The 5,830-nt window shown below is 40.4% G+C and overlaps 1 protein-coding gene across 3 annotated transcripts in view; it reads left to right on the forward strand.

The window, feature by feature from the left end:
- Nucleotides 1-5,830, forward strand: part of LOC8029397 (POC1 centriolar protein homolog A) — a 183,498-nt gene that overhangs the window by 112,447 nt on the left and 65,221 nt on the right. The window lies entirely within an intron of this gene.

A 5,830-nucleotide genomic window follows, 5' to 3' on the forward strand; every position in this document is an offset into this window, starting at 1 on the left:
CTTAATATCCTTTAAACTCTCCGAAATAAACATTTATATGTAGTAACAGAGTCTGCAAAAACGTAATGCAATATTTGTGCGACTTTTAAGTTATAAAGTGAGAAATATGGTCAAATTGACGCTAACTCGGGTGCCATAAGTGGGGCGTGCCTTCACAATTTCATTATTATTAAAAAGTGTAAAAATGCTACCGGGTGGTCAGGGAAAGAAATATTGACAGCACAGAGGTGGACGGTAATTTTGAAGGGAAAATTCCCAATACATTTTCGTGCAACCGACACAAAACTGCCCATGGGCCGGAGCGATCAGGAGGCGCCACACTGCAATATGCTTCGCAGTGCCTTTTTCAACAGCCGGGGTGTAGCATCTCCGTCTACGCGACGTAAAGGAAGCAACCGGAGCGACTTTGCAAACAGGGGGGCTATGCTCGACTAGTGTTTCGTTTCTCCTCAGAAGAAACGGAAGTGACGGAACTGATGATATCACGTCTGATTGGTTAGAGCTTCAAATGACGAAAGTTTCGTCTTTTGTCCGGAAGTGACGGAACTGAAGATATCACGTCTGATTGGTTAGAGCCTCAAATGACGAAAGTTTCGTCTTTTTTCCTTTGAGCCTCTAGCTAGTCAGGCGTGATATCGTCAGTACTGTCACATCTGTTTCATTTTAAAAGAAACAAAACATTTGTTGAACATAGCCCCCCGGATCAGCCTACAACCTTGGCGGTAACATGATATAGGAGGTAGGGCGTGGCAGAACCTGAACCTGAGCCGCCTGTGAGCGCTAATAGATCCGCCACCGTGGAGAGCCACAGAACGCATAGAAAATAAAGATACTTATAAAAAAAGAAAAAGGAATTCTGTTTGATTGAGATTGTCTGTATTGGGCATTTTCAGATAGAATCGAAAGACCATGGCCGGTCGACATTTTTTTTTTTTTTTTACCAAAATATATATTTTACTTGTGCAACCGCAAAAATGTATTCAAATTTTTTTTGTGGGAAAAGAATATCTGTTGAGGAACAAAAATCACAAAGTCGCTGTCGGTGTACACGCATGTTTTTGTGGCTTGGGTGAAACCGTCCCTTTGAATATTTAGAAAAGAAAAACTGTTGTCGGCTTAGGTTTAATCTTTTTTGTGCAGAAACTGAACACAAAATAAAAGGTGGTAAACATGTATTATCGATTACGAAGCAATGCAGTGTTTTATGGATCCAGACCTTAAAAGACTGGAAAATCACTTTTTTTTAACATGATTAGACACACTTTTTCAGTATTCGCATAAATTGCCATTAAAATTGAAAACGATAACCTTTCTAAAAAAAAAATAAGACAATACACTGAAATTTAGATAGGTTACCGATTTTGCGATAATTAAAAAATCAGTTTAAAATGAAGGCCATCTTAATTTTTCTTCTACTTTTCACAGATCAAGGCTCATAATCGGTCCTATCAGGCCCTTCAAAAACAAATTGCAATTTTTTTTTTTTTTACAGGGCGCTATATATACAGAATTGCTGTCACGGGAGTAGAGAAGGATAGGACGCTGCCGATTTCAAACAAGGACAAGAAAGGGGTTGAAAACGTATGAAGTCTGAAAAGAAAAGAATGTAACAGGAAAAGAATGTAACGCCTTTTAGGAGTAGTTCCCGACATTCGCTCGGTGGTAACTATGTGTCAACGGAAAAGTGCCCATATATGACTTGCATTGACGTCACGTCAACTGTCACATGGGGGTCCTGTTGCTGAGCACGAGAACACTACAATGGCAGCCGATGCGACGACAGCAGCAGAGTGAACACCGCCTAGACAAATTGGCAGCGACCTTGTCCAAAGTTCCACAATGCGTGAAATGCAGCGTTTGAAGACCCTATAAATGTGTTCAGAAGACATTAAACGGTCATTTCGGCGAGTGAAGAACCTATACTTTTATTTTCCCTGCTAAATTTAGCGGGCAAACTGCGTAAATCATGTGACATCCAACAACAAATAGAATGAAAAGAAAATGCAGCACATGAATTTCGTAGCGTCTCTACTCATCGTATAGTTTGTTGTATCTTAGGTCAGAGCACAGTCGATGGCTCGAACACATACCGCCACAAGCACTCACACTAAGGGTGCACGTCACGGGGCGTTCGGTGCACCTAATTTATATAACCGATAAAAGAACACGTACGGAAAGACGAGGAACGCCATGATGTCACTTTTATGACTCTATTTGATTAGTTTTAATGACTCGTAGCACCGGCTGTGGTTTGACTTTAAATGAAATGAATTATAAAGATTGCCCATCAATCGCACTGGCCTCTATTTCCAGATGAGGTCGGCTATGTGAGGAGCTGAAAGTCGACATAAAATGTTTCAAAATAGTGGGATGGCGGCTATACTCTGATAATACAAAACTGGGTCATCTTACTCCTGATGAGATCACTTGATTATCATGTCTGCCTCATGCCTCAATGCCGTGGTTACAGTCGCACCGTGGCACTTGCGCCGCTCACGTCCACGTCACTGCCTCACACCAGCGCGCTCACATCAAGCTTCACCACTTTGCACCAAGTGCTAGGAAATTATGATGAGTACTATTAAGAGTTAACTTTCTTTTGTCTTTACTGTAGGTTAACCTCTAATACAAAAGCCTGTGCTGAGAAAGAAACACAAAATGCGCGTTTTTGTCCGAATAAATACGTTAGTTAAGGTAGTTCCGTGCAGCAGTCGAGTACAGCACACTTCTTGACTAGGCTCTGATTCCAACGCCGCTAAAGTGCAGTGTCACTTTTAAAGCACACTGGTGGGTTTTCTTAATATTTGTGGGTGGTTGTTTTTGCAGTTTGTATTACAATCTTGAGGTTTGCAGGGTAATGAAACGGGAAGGGGGGAGACCTATTCTTTTTGGCAGATATACTTTAGTAGATACGACGGTTTTTGCTGGCATTTTACAAAAATTATATTTAGAGGCTAAACAAACTTCAAAGTTTAATAGGGGGAGGGGAAAGAGTCTTTATCTCAACTAAAGCATTGAGCTATGCTTCAATTTTCATAGCCATTTTAAATGGAACCTACTCCGGCTTGAGCATTTGTTCTAAAAAGAAGGCTCTGCATTCTTTTAATGCAAAAGCATTACCTGTTTCATGGAGCGAGCTGATGTCATCAGTTTGAAACGCGAAAACGGCACATAGTTTCCCCAATCGTTCAGTTCCATTGGCTGCCGCTATCAACGGGGTTCTCATCGGTCACTGCGCTCGTCAGTTTCCACGACCGCTCACCCCATGGCGCCGTGTGTCCATCAGCGCGCCGTTGCTCCCCTGGGCACGGAGCATCCAAGGTCACCGTGCCCAGGGGAGCACACGCGCTGACCAGCAACAAAAAGTATGCAGCAGACGAAAAAGGGAGCGGACGAGCGGCTTGCATGCTTTCACATTCGCAACTCATAAGAAGTGCTTAGGTGTACCTCGAGCTTTTTTGTGGCTTATCTATTACTTTTACAAAAGATAATCAGTAGAGCCTTGCATATCTGCAGACACCTACAGTCAACTGGTGGATGCTGATCAAAATGAATTAGATTTGGAAGATTGCAGATCCGATGCGTATATCCGAAGGTCCAGATCTATATTTTTGCTGAGGCGGCCCACAAACGTGTGTGAACCTCAAAGTGTAGAGTGAATAAAGAAGTGATACTATGAAGGTGGCATCATTGAATGTTATGCACCCCTGCTTTAGAGCATTCCATCCAGCCAAAAATAGGGATGCCGTGAACTTTTTTCGAACCGAAGGTTCGATGATGAAATCAAGCGGTCCGAAAAATTTCGAATTTTCGAACTTTCCATATCGAGAAATTCAAATTTTTGAACTTGTTAATCTAAGAAGTTTGGTGCTTTTCGAAATTTCGAACTTATTATGCTGCAAAATTCGATGCTTGTTGAACTTTTGAACTTGGTAGACGACAAAATTCAATGATTTTCGAACTTCTTGCACTGAAAAGTTTGAAGCTTTTCGAACTTTCGAAGTTCTTACGCTAAGGAATTCAATAATTTTCGAACTTTCAAACTTATTAATCTAAAGAATTCGAAAATTGTCGAACTTTTGATTCCTAAAATGTCAAAAGTTTGATGAACTTCAAACTTTTAGGGTAAAAGTTCGAAGATTGTCGAACTTCGAAAGACCGGCGGGCGGTTTCATTTGAATTCAAGTCATGAGATACATTCGTAATTTTTTTTTTAGCATTTTTACATGCGGTGCTGCATTCCTTGCAAAAGACAATACCGTTTATTTCAATCATCTGGCATGCTTGGTCTTAAAGAAATAGATTCCCGAAGGAGCGTGGAAGGATGACGGGTTTTTGACAATTGTCGTTTGTGCCATATTTGCAGCGCACCAAGCCGAAGCTATTTATGGTAGAGATGTTCTTTTTTTTAATGATCTATGTATAGCCTAGGGAAGTGTTGTCTTAAGATATAATTATTGTTGTTCAAGACGAGTTTTGAAGAAATATGCGAATATGTATCTACAAGCAATTATGCCCTAAACTTGGTAGTTTTTTTCGTCTAAATTGTTTGAGGTATCGCATTTAAATTACCACAGACAGTACATATCATTACCACCTGCCTGAACATGGCCGTTTCGAACTGGATGAGTATAGTTAAACAGTGCGTTCGTGTGATCACTACTTTGTGATGCACGTTAATGACAACCACCCCTCCCCCCACCACCAGGCTAGCGGTCACAATTGCTGATTTATGGACACATCACTCTGCACTGGCGAATATTCCAGCAGATCCGCGCACCCGTCGTCTCATTTAATTGCTTGACCCAGCTATGCAGAGTCTAAATATCACACCCAAACTTTTCTAAACCTGATTGCGTGAAAAACATTATTTGAAACTGAAACTGAGGCGGAACATGAAAACCGGACTTCTAACTTTGAGCACTTGGACTTGAAAGAAATTTGAGACCTTCGAAGCTTTTTCTCGAAGTTAGCCCTAAAAGAGAATCGAAACCTTCGAAGTTTTCAAACTTTATGTAGAAAGAAATTCGAAATCTTCTAATTTATCGAACTTTATGTCTATAAGGATTCGAAACGTTCGAATTTTCAAATTATAGATCCAAAGAAATTCGAAACATTCAAACCTCTCAAATTTCAAGTTAGAAAAGTTCAAAATCTTCGAATTTCTCGAACCTCGTGTAAAAAACAATACTCTAAATAATTGAAATCTAACTTTTAGAGACCGTGAAAGCTTCAAACTTTTCGAATTCGAAACTTCAGAATTTTTGAAAGTTGTGAATTTTTCTAATTCGAACCTCCGTACAGTCCAAAATATCGAAACGTTTCGAATTCGAACGTAAAGTGGTTAGCAGCATCCCTAGCCAAAAATGCTGTCCCTAGAAAAAGTAAAGAATGCATGGGCTTCAATTTGTCCTGGGAAAGCGTGTTCCTCTTTTGCAGGGAAAAAATGGAAGACATTCTTTGGCAAAGAAAACCTAAAACGTACAAGCCACAAGAAAGTAGAAGCCTCTTCAACAAGTAAAAAAAAAAAGTCTGTGCATTCTTTTTTTTTCCCCAACAGTAGACTAGTTGTTGATAAGTATGTGGTTTAGAGCACTCAGTTTGGGGTCGTGTTAATTGAAACTGATAGGTGTTGCCAATATTCTTATTGTGATATTTTCCCAGTGACGTAGGCGCACCTTGCTACATACGTGTGAGTATTTCGCTGCGGTGAGTGACCGCCGTTCCTCTCCCACTTTTTTATTCCTTCACCTAAATAAAATGACACAATCATATTAGTCTGTCCTAAGTAAACTTGTATGCGCAAACGCAGAGGAGAAACACGAAGGAG

The sequence above is a fragment of the Ixodes scapularis genome, unplaced genomic scaffold (assembly GCF_016920785.2).
Source record: "Ixodes scapularis isolate PalLabHiFi unplaced genomic scaffold, ASM1692078v2 PGA_scaffold8__174_contigs__length_109621045, whole genome shotgun sequence".
In the NCBI taxonomy this organism is placed as follows: domain Eukaryota; kingdom Metazoa; phylum Arthropoda; class Arachnida; order Ixodida; family Ixodidae; genus Ixodes; species Ixodes scapularis.